The sequence below is a fragment of the Molothrus ater genome, chromosome 3 (assembly GCF_012460135.2).
Source record: "Molothrus ater isolate BHLD 08-10-18 breed brown headed cowbird chromosome 3, BPBGC_Mater_1.1, whole genome shotgun sequence".
NCBI classification, from domain to species: domain Eukaryota; kingdom Metazoa; phylum Chordata; class Aves; order Passeriformes; family Icteridae; genus Molothrus; species Molothrus ater.
The window spans coordinates 73,321,340-73,342,543 of record NC_050480.2 but is presented as its reverse complement, the minus strand read 5'-3'; the positions used below and the strand labels follow the sequence as shown (position 1 = coordinate 73,342,543).

At 40.3% G+C, this 21,204-nt stretch overlaps 1 protein-coding gene across 8 annotated transcripts in view; it reads right to left on the bottom strand.

Annotated features, from left to right (window-relative positions):
* Nucleotides 1-19,480, bottom strand: part of PUM2 (pumilio RNA binding family member 2) — a 68,784-nt gene extending 49,304 nt beyond the window's left edge. For 3 of the 8 annotated variants that reach the window (XM_036379529.2, XM_036379530.2, XM_054514204.1), the window contains exon 1: nt 19,301-19,480. The gene's annotated coding sequence lies outside the window, so the exon portion shown is untranslated. The remainder of the gene's footprint in view (nt 1-19,300) is intronic. The other 5 variants (XM_036379531.2, XM_036379532.2, XM_036379533.2 and 2 more) reach the window with 4 other exon arrangements.
* Nucleotides 19,481-21,204: the final 1,724 nt, after the last annotated feature.

Sequence of the window (21,204 nt, the reverse complement as noted above, 5' to 3'; positions counted from 1 at the left end):
GAGGCCGACACAAAACCCGTTCCTTTACTCTGTTAAGACTCTGTAGAGGACAGTCCTGCCACCCTTCACCCAACAGTTTTTAGCACTCCCCCTAAATTAACTTGGTAACCATCAAGGTAACTGTTTTATCAGAAGGTTTTTTCACTCCTTTTCCATGCATGAGAATTTCACCAGATCACCCAGAGAAGAGGCCACTACACTAAAACACCACAGAGAAGAGGACACTAGATTTGACAAGAGCAACAAGGAGAAGCTGGTGTGGAGTGAGGTGGGACAGGAGCATCCACTCAGTGCTGCCTTCATGGTAACTCAACCAGAAACGTGAAACTCTGCCCTCCATAACTCAGGGCAGACTTAAGGAGGCAGACTCTTGACTGGAAATCATCTAGGACTACCACACGAAACACTGCTTACAGTAATATCCATTTTTGAAATCCAGGCATCCAGACAACCACTCTCTCAAATAACCCTGAATCTTGCCAGAAATAAGCTTGTAACCATTTTCTTGCAAAAGCAAAGAACAGCCTCTTCTTTGAAAAAAAGCGTGTGGAAAATAGTAACAAAAAATACAGTATCAAAGAGAAAAATATGACTTTATTTTATACATCAAAAGTGGTTAAACTAGATGACCAGAAAGTAGGAAACCCACTTTTTCTGCATTAAGAAATGCCAAATGCCATCCCTCCCCTCTCAGGTGAATACCCTTACCACTGTGACAAAGAAGACATATTTTGCAGTTGAAGTTGTGTCCTAGGCCAGAAATTCAACACAGAACACTTGCTATTACAGCACTGGGACTGGAAGAAGGGAAGCTGCTGTTTACACTGCAAATGCTTCCGCTTTTTTCTTAGTTTTACTGAATGTCTTCAATGCAAAATACCTTTCCAGCTTTCTACAGGGGTGGTTCTTCCATAGCATTTATCTTATGCAATATATATGCTTATGGCAGAGACTTAACATTAAGATCAACTTAAACTACTTTGAACACCCAGTACATAGCAATTCTGCCAATCCTCCATGAAGCTGAACACTCTATTGTAAAGCCATGTCAGACACGTGACATTTAAAAAGCTCCCAAACAGACAGCTCAACAAAAACCTTTCAAATAGGTGGCCAACTTGAAATTACGAAATAAAAATAGTATTTTTGATACAAATATTAGACGGAAATCTAGAACAGATTCATAACAAAGGACAAGAAAGAATAACTATACTAGCAGCCTAAAGTGCACATCACCAAACCTAGTATGAGACTTCTACTCTATCATATTTTTGCCAAAATTACGTAAAACATCCTTACTGATTAAGAGGCCAACCCACAATGCACACAGACAACAAAAGCTGTTGAGTAGCTGAACAGGAAACTACGAGAAGCACAACAGAACTGTTTTGTACCCTAAGCACCAACAATTTTCTGTAACACTAAAAGAAAACAAGACATTTGTTTGATTAAAGCTGCTTTTGAGTAGATGCATCTTCTCATACCTCCTGGAAGCATCAGAGAACCAGAGGTTCACTCACTACCAAAGTGGTTAATGAAAGTTGCTGCTCCCAAGTAATTCAAAGTCAACAGGTGCTGTGTTTTGATAAGAGGCAAGGTTTTCTGAGGGCCACACGGAAGAGTAGCACAACTGAAAATTTCACAAAATACTCCAAAACATCCAGGCTCCTTAAGCTGTCCAAATAAAGAAGGTATAAGGCACTTAGGCAACCAATTTTAAGTTCTAACATATATTTATATGGCTACAATCTCAAAAGTGCATCTTCCTCCAGTGAGCACTTAACAATTTTCACTGTGTTAAAATAGAGTGCTTTAAAACCAACCAAAACTTTTGCAGGGAAGTGAATAATTCTTCAACTGCAGTATTTTGGCTTCTTAACTCATTCTCAGACTGAGCAGTACTGTACTACTGCACTCTATGACTCCTAGTACATCCAAATAGTCTAACAAGATCAAATTTCTCAGTTTAGTTGGCTTGGTTCAGCAATCACTCTGGATCTTAAGGCTCTTGTGCTTTATTTCCTTTGAGCTTTGTATTGTAGTTTGAGAAGCAATCCTAGCAGCACTGAGAATGCTGTCAATGACAGAAAAGAGCAGATTTTGAGGTGGAGTTTCTGCAGCACATTGAAGGGGCAGGGAAATAACCTCAGCCAAAGCAGAGTCCAGCCTGCTGAAAAAGCCAACTCATATTCTTTTCTTGCTTGTTTTCAACAGGAATATCAATAACCTCAAAGCCTGCACAGAGGAGAAATGAATTCTGTAGGTTTTTATCAGCAGCATGTATAAAAATTCATATATGTTATTATAGATATGTCAAAGTATGCTGGATAGTATACCTTGTCACAAGTCACCATCAAGCTTGGAAAATACTGATTTACTTAGTAAATAGTCTTTACTTAGCACAGTCTTCTGCCAACAGATGATACAGAGAAATTATTATTATATCATCACTGTCCACAAAGAAAAGCAGAGGAAAATGATGGACATCTTGCCCCCTGTTTCAGAACTACAGGATGGTTCATTCAAAGCCAGCTAAGGATTCTAAATAACTGCACTTGCTCCCCCTAAAAATGAACTCCTCCATCACATAAGAAATTTGCCTCTTCTTTGCACGGGCTGTCATGATTCTCCTTCCCACCCAACCAGTTCAAGCTTTGCCCTAAGACTGGCAGAACTGTTTGTACAAGTTTTCCTAAACTACTGTCAAATGTCCTCAAGTTCAGGATTTTAATCTGTACAGCCAAATACTGGCAGAGCTACCAGGCTCACATAAATTAATGTGTTTATACTAAAACCAGATTTCATAACCATTGGTAACAGTCACACTGTTTGCACCATTTAAAAAGCTGAAGTGATATATTCCTACATAAACAGGGCATATAGTTTAGACTACATAACCTTAGCAGGTTTCTCACTTTTTTAATTGTGTAAGTAGTTATCCATTCAAAAGAGTTTCTAAGAAACGTACAGCACAGCAGGGAGGGTAATAGAAGTTTGCAAAATGAAATGTGATTAAAATGTAACATAATTTTACAAAATGGAAGAAAAAGCCCATAAAAACTTGTCCAGTGAGAGCTTCTGTAAACAGAAAATTATTTTAAAAATTTAATTAGAACAAGTGATTAAAATAATATTTCCCATACACCTTTTAGATAATTTAAATGAGATACATGAAAATGTAATTCTTAAAAAAAGTGGCTGACTGGTCCTTTACTGCTCAGAAATCAAACTGAAGAACTAATTTTCATACAAGAATTTTTTTCCACACAGGTTTAATTATCAATATGAAATAGTTTAGGTACAAATCCCATGTAGTTTGGTGAGACTCTTCACTTTCCTTTGCCACACACATTATTCTGCAACTCTCACTCTTATGATCCCTCATAAATATACCAGAAACAAAAAAGGAAGACACTAAATATATTCAGAAATTTGAAAACAAAGCTGTGAAATGAAATATGAGTTGCAGTTTCTGTCTAAACATGCTTAATTTAATTGGTTCTGATTACTTAAATGCATATGACTAAACTCTTTTTTTCCTAATTTTAAATATCTACACTTCTTGTTAAGCTGGTTAGTCAGCATCCCCTTTCTGGTAGCAGTAGCAAGTGCTGCAAGTGGTGTAACAGAAGTTTAGAGGAATTTAAGAGCCAAATTTCTAACCATTATTATCCTGTTCTACACAGAAAGGCTCTGTCAGTGAGTAATAACAATCCAGCTACTTCTATACAGAAGCGTGACATTAATTTGATGTGCTGCTGTTTTGAGACGTCAGCTTTCATTGCTTCATCATTTGCTCTCATTCAAAAGCTTTATTTAGTAAACTAAAAAACTTTAAATAAAATTTAAGTATTTTCTAGGCAATATACTATAAAAAAAGGCTTAAAACTTTGCCTTTTCTGAAGATGAAAACTGTATAATCTCTAGAGATATCTACACACAAGCAGGAACTAGGGACAATTCATCTCGCTGTATTTTGTAATGATTAATGAAACATAGCTTTCCATTCTAATAGAGTCAACAAGCTTGTCTTAAATGTGTTAACAAGAACTGGAACACTGGAAACCACAGGCCTCGAATCAAGTAAAATTTCCATAAATGAATTTTCTACATTTGAATCAATATTCTTTCTGCAGATGTGTTTTCTTTAGAAATCTCAATTATCTTCACTTTTCTGTTTATTACCAAGAAATCTGAAACAGAGCATCTCTCCTACACAAATGTCTGAAAAGTGGGAAAAAAAAAACCAAACAAAAAAACAAACCAACAAAAACCAAAAACCTAGACTAAATTTCTGTTTGACAAATTATGGGGTTTTAACACCATCTTAATGTGATCCTAAGGAATTCCATGGAACATAACTCATTTATACATAATATCATTTATATGAAGAAAATTATTTCATATGTATGTACATACACATGGACACTGCACCTATTAAAAGTGGGGCTGAGGAAATTCCAGAAGTCACTCTAACAGAATTTTCAGGAAACAGTTTGATTTTGTGTTATTGTAGAGCTGATATCATAAACATTCCTCCCACCCCCAGCAACTGATAAGTAACAATCCCCTTCATCAGAGCATTTACTTTCATTTTGTTTCCTCCAGAATATGGAAGATTCATTTGCCATAGAAAATATTAATTTCTCAAGGATTTCGTTTTCAGTAACACTACATGGAAAAACTGAAGTTCTCCCAGTAATTCTGCTCAGAAGTTTCCAGCATTATGAATTCTTCTCCCTCACGATCCAGTACCATTTGAACTAAATGTTGGCCTTTCGGTTTTGCTTCCCCCCCCCCCCCCTCCTGAGCAGGCAAGAAGAAACTAGGTGATACCAACACAGTCTGATCTTCTCAAAGTGGGTGCTACAACCAGAGATGAAACTACTTAGTTCTTTTACAATTAATTGAACAGCTGATACTACAAAAAAAAACCCAAAAGAACATAGAGCCTGGAATTTTTAGACTCCTCATTCAACTACAACTAACTAGCTTTTGCAAAGAAAGGTGCTGACATGACACACAACTTCTCTGTATCCCCAGCATAAAACAACAGTGAAAAAGCCCAAGGTTTCAAGTATATGTCAGTCCGCTTCAAAATCCACCTTGAATTTTTTTGCGCTTTTAAACTCTGCATAACTTCAAGGAGAGCCAGGGAATAGTAAAACTAACTTCCTTCAGTGTATTTTTTTAGTTCCTCCCTTGCTACAGGGAAGCACATGCGTCTTTTACTTACCTGTCTACAGCAGGTGAATGGACCTTTAAAGAAATTGCTGTTATCAATGATTTCAGCTGTTTTCTAAGGATGTTGTCTTTGGACAACATGCATTTAAACTACCTGTAGATTTCTACAATTGCCTAAAAGCTGGAAAAACCAGCTAACTCTAAAAAAACACAACTAGAGACTACTTTTAACTCAGTAAGCATCACTTCTAATTCACTAAGAGTTGCAGCCTAGCTTTGGACATTAATATCTCATTAAGTGCTGGCTAGCATAGTCCTCCAAAGGAAGTAAAAAACAGTCTAAAATAACATCAAAGACTTTATACCAATGACAGTAAACAAAAGTAAACAATAAAATTAAGCAGGCTATTTAGAATTGAAATTGAAGCAACAAAAGGTTTTTAACAAAAATTAGTTCAAAGATTGCTATTGATACATCTGTGCTTCAATGGATTTAAAGCCAAATACTTCAACTTTTTCATTTAAGAAGCCAAAAATTTCAGAGCAGTTACATGTAAAAGCTGCTATCAGTACATGAACAGACACAGTATGTACGGCAGGCAAAAGCAGAAATTGTGAATAGAAACAACCCACATTTGAATTATCATCTAAAAAAATATCAGACAGTGATTTTATGAGCAAAATCTCTGGTGAGATGTCTAAATTCCAGGTTATTCATCTTCACACAAAAAGTATTCCCTGAAATCATTTACCCAGCTGCAGGCTTCCCTTCACTATTTATCCACTTTGCTTTTCTCCTCATCTTTACACTGAAGAGAAAAAAGCTTTCACATAACTCTTCACAAAGACACACAAGGGCCTTCTTCACCCTGACTTTAATGTCATGGTACCAAGTCAAGGTAGCTCAGAAAGCTAAATGCAGCTCCTCTGTGCAATACAGCAGTTTCATATTTTCAAAACCACCAATTTTAAATCACATTTAAAAAAAGGCAAACAGCATCCTAAACCCACAGATAAGAACTTATATTAAGCAAAAGAACTAACACTAACTCACATTTTTATTTTCTTGACATCATGAATAATGCAAAGAAATTAATAAGAACTTATCAAGAAATTTGCTGCAAATGCAAAAGGCTTGAAAGCCTATACACAGCCTTTTTTAGCCAAGTTTGGCTTGAAGGCCTATATGCAGCCTTTTTTAGCTAGGTTTTCTGGCTCCCACCACCTGGATGTCACACAAACTCTCCTAGAATGCCTAAAACAAGTTTTAACTTTAGGACAAAATTCCACAACTACACAATAACCGTGTTTAGAACAAGGCCTCACTCACAATCTCATCTAGAACCTGGACCACATGGGAATGAATGCAAAAAACCTCTAGCTGGCTCCATACACCACCAGCTCAGGTCTGTGGCTCCCACTGCAGTGCTCCAAGGCCACTTCCAGCCCACACCCCCTCTGGAAGCAGCAGTACTGTTCAGGTTTATGCTGCTGCCAGTAACTCCTCACAGACCTGAATGGACTCTGTGCAGAGCCACTGCTGCACAAGCACACACTGAAGTTTATCTATATATATGTAAATAAGATAATGCACAGTTGACCACATGCCATTTGTTTCCTGTAATATCAAACCAGGCTCTCCCTATGCTAATTACTGAATAAGCACTAAAGTAAGAAGGACTCTGCTTCAAAGAACTTTAAGACATAGTACAAAGACTGATACAACAAGAAACCAAATTGGTAAAGTGAGATAAGGCAGTCATTCACATGAAGACATTCTACAATGCTTGCCAGGTATTTGGAGACATCAAGGCAGGTGGAACTATAAAGGAGTATGTTGGACAGCACAAGGACATTGGTGAAGATATTTAATAAAGACACAACTAACACAAAGTCCATGTGCAGGAGGTAGCAGCTCACCACCTGACATCACATGAGACAATATGCAGTGGGGGGAAACTGGTCAAGTTCCTCACTGGCTGAAACCATCACCTGCAGTTTGAAATGCTGCTGAAAAGGTCAGAAACTGTGCAGACATACAGAAACAGCACATGTGACTGGAAGGAGTGATTAAGAAAAAGTCTCTAAAGAACAGAAGTCACACAGAACAAACGTGCTTGCACAGTCAGGTGACTGCAATAACTCTCCTTTTCCCTGCCCTGATGACGGTCCACATTAAGCTGCCTATTCCATGCACTACATGCTGGAAAATACTAACAATACAACCCAAGTATCTGCAAAATTCAGCGCTGTAATTTTCCTCTCTCTATCTAGGGAAGTGCTTTAAAGCATATCACCAAAAATTTCTCAGTGCTTTTCTTTTGGTCCAAGTACATGAAACCACATGCAATGCATCACAAAATACTCTTTTTCAGCTACTTCAAATCAAAAAGGGGAAAGACAGACATATTTCCCCTTTCCAGCCATGTCTGCTATCCAGACTGACAGTCACAAGCAGGCAGGCAATAAGGTGATAGCTCACTAATCAAGTTGCAAGACATTTAATTTTTTTAACAGAAAAAAAGGCCCAACCTTACAATTCACTCAAAAAACTCACAGTATTTGTCCCATCTCATGCAACACTACTGTGACAGAAAAATTTCTCCAGGAACTTATTGAACAAGATTTTTTAACAGGGAACAGATTTTCCAAAACAGGAATCAAATTCCCTCCCCCTCAGCTCTCCTCTAGGCACAACGGAAAATCCTGCCAGTCTAAGATTTCTTCTCCTAGTTTGTGAGGCTTGGAAAGTTTTAGCTATTTGCAAGTTTAAGAAGCTGCTTAAATCATACATTCAACAACCATAATCTGGGTTTCTAGTTTGGTGGAGCTAAATGCTACTGGAACTAATTGATGACAATGGCAAACTCAAAATTAAACCAGAGCAAACCCAAGCATGGAAAGATAATACTTAAAAAAAGTTGTTAGAGAACTTGTTCCTTGCAGAAACAGAAATAAATGATCTTCCAAACAGCTTCAGAGGGATTTTACCTTTACAGGGAGAACACCCCCATCAATCAGCTAAGATAAAACTTGAGCTATTACAATGAAAAACTAACAAAGTATTTGTGTGTTGTATACGTGATTAACACTTGAAAAAGTCTTAAAAATCTGTTGATGAAAATTTGTTTGAAATCACTTAAAAATTGTTATATTTCACAACTACACTTTTAAGCTGAAGTAAAAGTTGCAAAAAAAGATTGGAAATAAAATTGAACTGCAAGCATATTTAGATTTCTAGGGACAGTTTTAAGTAAAATTTATAAAAGGAAGAACTAATGATTGAGGAAATGCAATTCCCACTGTAAGGTCAGGAAACAGATTATGTTGTTTTCAATTTGAATGAAGAGATTATGTTCATTGTTTCAAGGAATGGCTACATGACTGTGAGGTCTCATACGGAAAAATGATTTCCCAATTTGTATTGCACAAACATATTAGTTTATCTTATTTGAACAACAAACAAAATAATCTTATTAAAAAAAACAAGGCAGAATTTTGCTAGGAATTGTCCATTTCATCCTGTTAAGTATTTGCACATTTTGCTGGTTTAATAGCATCTATACATTTTCTCATGGCTATATTAGTTCTAATAGACCCCCACGGAAGTCAGGATGGATACTTACAAATATACAGCTTCTCCTCCAGACCACAGAATTACCAAAAAGCTCTTGAACTCAGTAAGACTCTTTCCTTTGTTCTCTCCTCTTCCCCTCCAAGAAAGGGTTTTTCTTTGTTACAGCAGCTACTCACAAAACTTTGAGATGTTTGTCAATTCTAACACAAATGAGTTGCAGCAACTGCAGTTCAATTGAAACTTTGGGTAAAGACACAATTTATGTTCTTTTGTTTATAGCACCACTACCCTTTGGACTTTTGGAAAAGGCTGCAATAGCCAAAGCTTTTCTCTGTCAGTCTTGCCTATCACCTCTTGCTTCTTCAAAAGCAAGACACAAAAACACCCAGGTCATGTTAAAATTCACAACCTAAAGTATTCAGATTAAACTAATGAAGTGTTTAACTACCTTTGCCATGAGGGAGGGAAGTAGATGGAGTTGAATAGGAAAAGACAGGACAAGTAGCCTGGGCAGTATCACACTGCTGTAGCTGCTTGCTTCAGCATGTGGAAGAACATCTGCAAGTAGTCTGACATCCTAGAAAATATATCCTGACTTTACAAAAAACTTCTCTGTAAATCCAAATATTACATACTGATTGATGATCACTAAACCTTTCTATCCTAGATAATTCTTCATTCCTGAAATTATGTGAATTTATGACAAACAGATCACTAACCTATTTGCAGCCCCACGGGGATGTGAACAAAAGGACGATGCCACAGCACACAGCAGTCTTCCTCAAATGCTCTGCTACCAGAGACTGAAATGCTTTTTTGATGTTGAGGGAAAGAAAAAAAATGTCAAAGCCTCAAGTGAAATAGCTTTCATACTTAGTTTGTTATCCTTTATATCTCTTTTCACTATTCAATATTTTAAAGAAAGATTAATGACAATCAGGGATGATTATCTCTAGGTTAAGGAGTTTATACTTAACCTTGTCAGTGACTGGATGGTCACTACTGTTTTAATATGGAAGATGCCAATGGTGTCCCAACTCAAATTAACTGTGCTGGCTTTGACATCTTGTACTGAGGAGTTCTGCATGCATGACTATTCAACTGAGTGTCCAAAGGTTTTTGGCTATTACCTCTCATGCAAAGCATGCTCCTCTAGCCTCTGCTCTCTTCTATGCTGCAAATTATTGTTTAGAGACTTCCCCTCTGCCTGCAAAATAGTTCAAGTCTCTGAAGTGTTGACCATTAGTAACCGTTGTCTACCACTTCAATTTTTATTGTGCAGCTGAAGCAGATATAGATGAACACATCAGACTGAGAATAATAACAACTGGCATGTTTCTGTGCCTCTTATGCTGAAATGTTCTGTAAGACAATGATGTTAGTTCTGAGCCAGTGGTTGGTTAATTTGGACACCAATGTGTCAAGTGGACACTTAGCAAAAGAATTTTCCATTTCAACCAAGTGTTGAATCCACTTGTGGTGTGTTTGAATTTCCTCTTCTTCTTTTAAATGTTTGTGCCACCTGGAGTTCTTTCATTAGTCTTGGTAATTCCCAATTTAGGTACACTAAGCCTCAATACTACCATGGATCTCCAGGATAACTCACTTGATCTTTCTCTGAGCAATCAAAGGCCTCCAATGCTACTGTGAATTAACTTAGAATATTTCAGCTGGAAGGAATAATCTAATCCAACTACTTGATCACTTCAGAGCTGACCAAAAGTTAAAGCATCTTATTAATGGCATGAACTGCCTTCCAACTATTGACACTTCAGTGATAATTCCCACAGTTCATCCCTCAATAACTCCTTATCAGGGACACTGACAAGTAACTCCTCAGTCTTTAACCACAGTAAAAATTATATATCCTAGTAGACAAGTAATTATCTTTACTAAAGACATTGTCTGCCTTATGTTCAGTTCTTCTGAAGTTATTTCAGATCGCTTTCAGAAGACCAACATAATGTTTCGGTAGTCTTCCCAGGAATTAATTTCTTGCAGTTAATGAAGTATATTTATCAACTTCTTATTTTCCTACAGAGATTCTTTAGCATTTTAACTAATTTGAGGATTCTTCACAATCCATTAGTGACTCCAACCAAGTTGGTCTGTTTGTCTTACGGCTTGCAACAGCAACTCTTTCAACTCACTTCTAAGTATCACTTAGCGTCATTCAGAAAGTATCAGGTATCTTCTAGTATGAAAGTGGATATAAGGTTTTCCCACATTCTCTATTAACTTGAAATTAGCAATTAAGGCCTCAGGCTCATGGGACTTACTTGACAGAAGACAATCACTGTGGAATCCTCTGAATCCCTCCCCCTCAGGAAAATCCCCAGAGCATTGCCTTGGAGAGACTTAACATAGTTTTCCCAACCTGGGTGGACAGAAAGGACTCCCCCATGGACTCTTGCTTAACACTGATCCATCCCAGTTCCTTTCCCCAAACTTCCCCTGGTTTCTCTTTTCCCTGTTTCCTCACTGGTTGTGGTACCCCTGGTGGCCAGCCCAGTCTCCCCTGTAAGCCACTGCCCTTTGCACTGCCCCTCTGTCCCCCCTACTTAACCTTGTTGTCTTTGTCCGTGCTCCCTCTGGCGCTGTAGATGCAATAAACCCTCGCTGGAGTACATCATACAAGGATCCTTCCTGTCTCTCCTCTGCTGAGCTATCTGGGCCCGTGTGTGTGCAAGGACTTGAAATGGCTGCTCTTGTGGCCTTACTCTGAGCAGCTTCTGAAGGAGACACTTCAAAGAAGGCTGCAGCACTTCTACCACCCTGCAACATACCCCTGAAAAGCTGCATGGAGCACAATGCTAAGGAGAAGTTCTTGGGGTTTTGGTGGAGAGCTGGGGTTGTTCAGCCTGGACAAGAGAAGGCTCTGAGGAGACTTTAGTGCACCTTCCAGTACCCAGAGGGGTTACAGGAAAGCTGGACCAAGGCATGGAGGGATAGGGCAAGGGTAAATGGCTTTAAACTGGCAGAGGGCAGGTTTACAGCAGGTATTTGGAAGAAATTTTTTATCATGAGGATGGGGAGGCACTGCTGGCATCAGCTGCCCAGGGAAGCTGTGGATGCCTTATCCTTGGAAGTGTTCAAGGCCAGGCTGGATGGGGCTTTGAGCAACCTGATCTAGGGGAATGTGTTCCTGCCCATGGCAGGGTGGGGGGGTTGGAACTGGATGATCTTTAAGGTCCCTTCCAACCCAAACCATTCAGTGATTCTTTGAACATCAGACATTACAAGATATTTATCTACTATATTTGCTTCCATTAGTTTTCTTTCCATTTTTTCTTTGAATGCACAAAAAATTTCTATTTTTAGTATTTTAACCTATGCAGTCTGTGTAGTAGACACAGAACATAATCCTAGCTAAACTCCATCCACTGTTTGCATAAATACAGATTTTAGAAAACCCATTTCTTTGGTACATCTAATTCTATAGTTTTCAAAAACAAACCCCCCCAAAACAGCAACAAAAACAACAAACAAACACCCCCCCCCAAAAAAAAAACCAAACCCAGAAAAACCAGAAGCACCTCGAGCAAAACAGTAACCTTCATCTTAACTAAATCCCAAAGAACGCTGGTACACAGAACTCAAAAAATTGAAATGGAGAAGTCCCCTGATCTGTCCTTGATTTCTGCTGGTTTATATTGCTACTGAAGAAGGAGAGCAAATGAGTAAAAAAATGGCACAACAGTAAGATGATGATGACAGTAAGGTGAAAACTGCTATTCCCACATGGATAATGCACAGCAAAGAGCAGCTTCCCCTTCACCAAATCTTCATAATGCACAGAACCAGTGAAGCACTTCAAAAATTAAGAGTAGCTCCTCTGCATCCCCCATTCAAGTTACCAGAAAACACATATGAGGTTCATGACAGTCACCTGGCAAGAGGAATCCAGAAGTATTTGGATGTTTGGATGGACCTAACTGAACTAAACAAAGCTTCTGATAAAGGCATGGCTCTGATCACTAGGGATGGAAAGCAGATGGCAGAAGGGAGATGCAACTGTTATTCAGCACTTACTTATCTGGGAATAATTTCACCTACACAACCTATCAGCCTTGAGAAATGCTAGTGAAAATCAGAACCATTACTTCTGCAACTTCCACTAGTGAGGAAAAACTCATCATTTTCATTCTCAGGAAGTGTATCCAAATGGACAAATAAAATATTGTCAAACTTTAGATTTACGAAACTTCTTTATAGCTTCTGCACAAGTAATAAAGAGTGTGATACAGCATGAAGCAGGACGTCAGATAAAAGGTTTTCTATTTTGCTATGTAGGTCAATATAAGAGGAAGAAAATAGTAAAAGGGAAAGCCAGAAACAAAATGCCAGAAGAAATCAAAGAATGAGAAAGAACAGGTGAAGAAGAAGATGAAGACACAACAGGCATTCCTGCTTATAAGGTCAGCAAATTTTGCTTATTTACATTTGCTCCAATACTTACTACATTTTTATGTACAGTCCCTACATACTTGGGAAGGTGCAAGAAGTTCCTTGCGGACCTAAACTGTGCCACACTACCAGAATCCTGGGGGAGAAAGCAATTCCTACCTTCAAATCCAAACAAAAGTTTTTAAAAGAAACTTGGGAAGCTGTGTCAAACATTTGAGGGCAAAAGACTTAAAACTGGGTTTTGTTTTTCTTCTTGGTTACCATATGCAAAAGGAGAGTTACATTTTAAACTACACTTAATTCAATTTCTATTTCACCTGAATAAAACATTCTTATCTCTAAGTGTAACAACTAAGACTCAGTACTAAATGCATATTACTTCTCATAAAGCCTACCAGGAGAGAATGCTTTTTCAAACTGAACCAATTGCTTTGCATAAATTCAAAACTAATTATTTTATCATGTTCTGATAAAAAACAGGCACTCAGAGAAATATGATATGCTTATGCAAGTTAAAAAATCGTTCCAACTGAACATTTCAAAATTATTTTATGCAGTTAAATGTATAACTGCTTTAACAAAATGAATGGTAAGTTTTAGGTTGTATTATTACAGCATTGAAAAATCACCTTAATTCACACATATTGTTCTTAAAGATGTGGATTTAACACAACACACAGCAACTGTTTCAATGAAAAACCAATCTACAACCTACTGGATGACTTATATGAACCCCATCTCCTGTGGGCCAGCAGGGCTTGCCAGACACAGCTGCCCTCCAGCCTGCTGCTGGAAGAAATTCCAACTGTGGCATGGAGAACCTTCACTGAGGGGTAGCTGGGCACTGGAAGCAGCTGACACCAGAGTTACAGGGATGGTGTGAGGGGTGTTTCCACCTGAACTGGGCCCTGATGTTACTGCAGCTACTGCTTCAGGTGGGGCAACCCCTACTCCAACCCCACTGGCTTCCACACCAATGCATCATTCCCCTGATCTCCAGCCAGGACACTTCATCCATGCCTAGGACACAAAAAAGGCTCACTCCACATAGAAAGCTAAAAAGAAAAACTTTTAATAACAAAAAAGGCTCTCCTACATATCTTTAAATATATAGCTCTAATAAATTAGGACTGGAAAAAAACAAAAGAAGTCCAAGCAATGCAAGAACAATACTTACTGGGAAATATGTTTACTGATTTAAACTTTAAATCTTAAATGCCACTGCCAAACTACGACTCTACAAGCAAAAAAAAAGCACCACAGAGGTTTTTACAAAATAGTATATTAAAATGGTAGAGCTCCATACATTATAAATGCTTGCCCACGTATTTCCTTGCTAAAAAAATCAAAATACAATTTTCAATCACAAAGGCAGCAGTTTCTTTTACATTATTACTCATGATGTGTAAAACCACTAATTCTGTTATACTGCTATGTCTGATTCTATAATTAGGAGACTATGTATCAAAGCAGCAGAGAAAACTAACTTTTCTATGGGAACTACATCTCACTCTTAAACCCCAGTCTCAATTGTTCTTTCAAATGTGTTAAGCCACACAACATTCTAACATAGTAATTGACATTAAAGGTCTCTAAGCCGCACAGCAGTACATGTGGGGGTCTTCACAAAACAAAGATTTCAGACTCAGATTAAAATTAAATTCAACAGCTCACTTGTGAAACATTTAAGACTTGGCTTAAAACAATTAAAAATGACAGCAGCAAAACACTCTGGTATCGACAAAATCTTGTCAGGAAAAAACACCTGTCTCTGCCTGAACACCCACACTTAATGATCTCCACACATTCCTAATCTTCCATAACTGATCTATTATCAGCCTCTTGGTATCTGAATGGACATAAATAAAGCCCAAAATACCACCTACAATCTCAGATAAGTACTTCTTAAGGGAGAAAAAAAATTCAACTCTTAGAAATGTCTTATTTTTCACGCTAAAGGAAAATGGCAAGTCCAATTAAAATCTAACATATGTGGATAGATATTTAATCAGACTACAACACTTAGATCCTAAATATAGACAAAATAAACCAGTCCTTTAATCCCTCTACACAGTTCTACCATATTCACGGAGTCTTACAGACTACCAAATGTCACATCTTTAAGGAAAAATATAATATATAGACAGTTATATGGTAGGAGTATTTTTCTAATCTTGAACAATCTTGGTTTTGTGAGTAATGCAAGATCTAAACCTACTTTGTCTTATCAGCACTGTTACAGTACGTATTTGCTTATTGTCAAAATACTGTAGTAACATAAACTCTGCAACTTCTTCAGACTGTGTGATTAACTCATCATTGTACCATGCCAGAACTAAAATTTAAGCAATATATATCATAGAGGAGACAAGCAGAAGATACTTGAAATATAGGAGTCAAGCTAGACTTATTTTTAGATCAACTACACAAAGTCATTTCCAGCAAGTCTAGCTTTGTATTTAATCAATACACACATGTGAAGAGTTACAGAATTAATGCAGCTTTTAAAAACTCACTTCCTTTTTGAAGAGATTTATGATCTAATTCTACATGAAACTTTCCTATCAGCCATGCAAAATGACCATATGACTAGTTCAATCCATCACCCAAAATTCTTCCTAAAAAAACATGGATGAAATCTAAGAGCAAAGTTATGAACACATAGATCTGACATGACTCCACTTACTTCCACTAGGATTTACATACTGAAAGCATTATATGGAAAGACAGACAACCAGATCTATTACCTGTACCTGAGACTTTTGCCAACACCTCAGTGAAGCAAGAGGCAACCTATCCTGGAGTTGTATGAAAAACTAAATTTAAAATAATCACAACTACAAAATGTAAACCAGATTATTTAGTCCAAAGTACACAAATATTTGGTGTCAAAAAATAAGCCTGCCTAGAAAGGCTGCAGATGTGTTTTTAGCATAGCCTGCAGAGGACAGCAGATCATATCACCACTCAAATTTAGCACAAAGAGATGCATATAAAGTGAACTGACAAAAAAATCTAGTGTGGCTCCTTACTAAGATGGTTTTGCTATGGAGTTAGGCATTTTCTTCTTAACTCCTAAGATGGTTGTCATAACCTCCTCAGATGTATTTCTTCTACATACCTACAACTGCTCTTAAATAACCATGTTTAGAAAAAGTATCTGTTAAGCAATAATGAAATATAATCTTTAGAGAAAAGATCTTTATTTGTAAGCTAAACATTTCACATATCAGCTCTTGACTACTATTCTAAAAGCCACAGCAGCTACTCTGAGTGAGATCCAAACTAAATCTTGCTGTAAAGTTTCAGCATGCAAGCCATTGTATAAACTCTATATAACTTGTTTGAAATGACACTGAAGCAGCTAGAACTGAATTCTTTACATGTTTTGATGCAATTTAAAATGCTTTTTCACTATATGACTGTGAAGTGCCTCCAACTTCATTACTTAGCAACACTACACAATTGGTATTATTTGTTTCAGGAGCTTTTAAAGGAAAGATTTCTTTCCTCATTGCCAAGACAAAGGCCTGGGCACTGGCTTATGTGCAATAAGCAAGACAACAGTTATGTTATGGGTGGGGAAATCCCAATTAAATGAGGCAAACATTTTCACCTGAATTACTCGAAAAGAAAGCAGATTGATAACTCTCTTCCATGCCTACACTTTTGATACACACAATGAGAAGCACTCACACACCATGTCTACTGTCTTATGTTGTTTCCTCTGTAGAGTTTCTATCAAACTTTGTAAAAAGAAAATACAATGTACTAATGCTCATTTTACAGGAGATTCTCAACAAAGAATTTAACATTAAAGAGAATTTATGTTTCTTCTTAGTGCAATAGACAGCTGATTTTCATATCATTCCACATTCAAAAAAAAAAGCAGGAAGACATACAAGCAGGAATTCAAACCTTCTACTGGCTTACTTGCCTCTGTGTATAAAAACTTGGTCTAATAATTTGGGGATTTTGGAAACCAGTGTACAAAGAAAAAGATGAAATTATCAAGAAGAATGCTTCTACACACGCTAATTATTCAGAGCACACTCAAATATCACTAAATGAAGGAGAGGGGGCAATATCTAGAAGGGCAAGAACTAGAAAGTGCTGTTTAAAAATCAGATCTAGTTCACAGTTTCAGTAAGCTGATGTTCTGTTAACACCCTTGCCCCAAACATGTGCAACATCTGGCCCACTGAGAGCATTGCAGAGGAACACCCAAGGAAAACAGCTACATAAAGCCTTCAGTGTACTCCACGAGCCACTGTAAGATTTAATATAAACTGTCATAACAAGAGGCATCTTCTCATAAAAAGGCAGGCGAGTCCAGCTCTTTCAGCCAGCTGCTTGCACTATTAGCTCAATCACGATACCAGATACAACTACAATTGCCTCAGCGCTGTGCCAACATCCCTAACACAGAAGATTTTTTACTACAAAGTGACACTCCAGGAAAAAATAAAACAAACCATTGTTATTAACGCAGAAAAAAGAGTATTCAAATAACATGGACTTTCCTATGCACACCATCCACATTATAAACTGCAGAATGTGCATTATCAAGCAGTTTCTCACATGCATTTGCCTACTAACCATTCTGCTGGGCCAAATTCCAAATTTTCAACCCTGAACACTTCAGAAAACTGTCAGGTGATTTGGTGTCATTTCCACCCATCTAACCCAAACTACACCACCACTAAATTAGCATTTCCCTTTTAATGTGAGTTTCCTTCTCCCACTTCCCTAGCATATTTATACTCGTGTTGACACAGAGTTTTGAGCAAATCAGGCAACATTTCCCTCAGCTTCTCAACAAAACTGCGACTGTTGTTAACATCTGGTTCTAAACCTAGACGTGACTAAATATAACACAAAACTATGCTTTATGTGTAAAAACGGTAACATGGCATAGTTATTATATTTCAAATGCATTCATATCCCACATACCTGAAGAGCTACACCATCAGCTCACTGAAACTATGAAGGCCTGATCTCTCGGTGGAGATGCAACAAAGAGAAAGTAAAATAAACCTCAAACTATTTCGTTAACATGCAGCATATATAGGGAATATTAGGCGAATTAAAAGTTTTACTGATTCACATTGCTCATACACATCTAATTGCTCAGAAAAAAGCATCCCGAAATCAGGTGATAAGAACCTCTTTATCACATCTCAAACACGCTGCACATTTTGGTATTAAGCCATCTTGCTACAAACTGTAAACGAGAAGAATATAAACCGTCCCAAAATATTTTCTCTCAAAGAAATAAGGATCTGACCTTAGGAAATACACAAAAGAAAACAATGCCAAAACAAAACCCGAAAATCTTTGCACAATAACTGCCACGGAGATTAACCCCAAACTGTTCGCTGTACGCACGATCCACTCAGGACAGGAGGCATTTTCCTCAACTTTTTGTTTTTGTGGTCTGCACGGGCAGGTTTGAAGCAGAATCAAACCCTAGCGCTTCATTGTGTGCCACCAGCTACTAAAGGCATTCGGCCTTCTCGCTGCACTCTCAGGAAGCGGTTATTATCTTTAAGAGCACTAAAAAAATAACACAAGTTTTTCGTACGTTCGAACAAAGCCCGTGTGATCCCAACCACGCAATGGCCCGTGGGGTCCGAGCGCCGCCCCCGTCTCCGCTCCCCCCGAGCCGGAGCCCATTGTAGCCCCGGTGCTACGTCCGCCCCCGTCTGCCCCGGGCCCCCGAGGCTCCCCCGAGCACCAACGCGGCCCCGCACACCCCGCCGGGCCGGGGTCGGCTCCCCCCGAGCCTCTCCGAGTGCACAATACCGCCCCTCCCTCGCCAGCTCCCCCGGCGCCACCGCCCCTCACGGCGCTCCCTCTGTCCCCACCTCGGCGCCGCTCCCGGGCGGACACAAAGGCGGCGAGGCCGCCGCGCAGGCCCCGCGCCGCCCGGTGACCTGCCACAACATGGCCCCCTCCCTCTCCCTCTCTCCTCTCTCCTCTCTCCTCCCTCCTCCTCCTCCTCCCTCTCCCCTCCCTCGGCGCGCAGCCGAGCCCGCAGACAAAAGGGGGCTGGAGGAAGGGGGGCCCACCCGCCCACTCCGCCTGCCTGCGGCCTTCCCAGCGCGGCGCCGACCCCCCGGGGGTACTCACGGGCTGGCTGGCGGCGATGGAGCCGGAGCGGCCGCTGGGACACGCCTGCCCGCCCGCCGGCCCCTTCCTCCTCCTCCTGCCGCTCCCGCTGGGCGCCGCTCCTTCCTGCCTCCCCTCCCGCCCGCCCGGGGCTCACAACAACATGGCGCGGAGGGACAGGGACAGCGAGAGCGCGGCTGAACCTCCCCGGCCGCTCCCCCCGGCCGCCGCCGCCGCTCGGCCCGCCCGCCCCGGCCCCGCCGCGCCTGCGCGCCCCGGCCCGGCCCGCGGGGAGGCGGAGGGAGGAGGCGGCGGCCCCCGGCCCCTTCCGCCGCGCATGCGCCGCCCGCCGCCCCTCAGCGCGGGCACCGCGGCAGGGGAACGTCCCTATCCCTGCCCTTCCCGCCGCCAGACAGCGTTAGTGTCGGGCTCTGTGTATTTGTGCTCACTCTCACTTACTGTCTCCACCTCTGGGCTCCTCAGTGCAAGAAAGACAAGGAACTAATGGAGAGGGTCCAGCGGAGGCCACAAAGATGATGTGGGGTTGGGAGCATCTCCCGTATGAGAAGACACTGGGAACTGGGCCTGTTCAGTCAAGAGAAAACAGAGGGCAATCTCATTAATGCATAGAAATATGTCAAAGGCAGGTGCTCAGAATAAGAATCATAGAATTTGCTGAGTTTGAACGCACCCATCAGAATCAAGAAGTCCAACTCCTGGCCCTGCATAGGATGACATTCCAAGAGTCACACTATGTGCCTTAAAATGTCCAAGTGCTTCTTGAACTCTCTTGGTGTTGTGTCCACTGTCCTGGGGAGCCTGTTCCAGTGTCCAGCCAACCTCTGGGTGAAAAACCTTTTCCTGATATGTAACCTAAACATCCCCTGACTCAGCTTCAAGCCACTCCCTTGGATCCTGTCCCTGGTCACCAGAGAGGAGACATTGCTGCTTGCCCCTCCACTTCCCCTCGTGAGGATGTTGAAGACTGAAATGAAGTCTTCCCTCAGTCTCCTCCAGCCTTAAGTGCCTGGCTGGTGCCAGACTTTAAGGGGTGCCCAGTGACAGGAGCAGTGGCAATGAACTAAAACACTCGAAGTTCACCTCAACATGAGGAAGAACTTTACATTGAGGGTGGCAGAGCACTGGAAAAGGCTCCCCAGGGAGGCCTTGAAATCTTCATCTCCGGAGACATTCCTGTGACCCTGCCTTGGCAGGGGCTGCACTAGGTGATCTCCAGAGGTCCCTTCCAACCCTAACAGTTCTGTGATCCTGTGATTTTAGGCCTTTCAGGAAGTGTGGCAGTGGGAGGTGGTGCCCACCTGAGGGCCTGGGAGACAAAAGGGAGGTGAGCCCTGTTTGAGGGGTCCCCAGTGGCCCCTGGTGACTCCTGAGGTTCCCACATCACCCATGGGATGTGTGTTTGCATGTGTGTGTTACACCAAACAAAAATGCATCTTAGCAGTTACTAATTTATTAACTGCTGTGCTAATAGTTATTGTGTGGTGATTTGGGGCAAAGAGCCAATTATACCCTTCTCATGAGAGAGTTAAAGATGGCATCACTGGTACAGCAGGGAGATGCTGTTGGTAAATACAATTCTGGTGCTGGTAGGCATTACCAGCACTGCATCTCGATAACCTCAATCAATATGAGCATAAATTCTGCATATTCAGCAGCCCCTAGAAATTAGAGGGATCTCTGCATGTCAGTGACATTTTAAAGCCTGCATTTCACAAGAAAATCCCTTATTTTGCCTTTTTAGCCATTCTTCAAGAGCCTGGTTAGAGAATGCTCCATTGCAGCAAACAGTGACTGATACCATGCACGGACCAAACCTTCAGACAAAACGTGGCTCTGGGTCCTGTGGGCACTGCACAGTGGCTGCTGCTGACCCACCCCTGGCTGTGCAGGCAGGGAGGAACCAG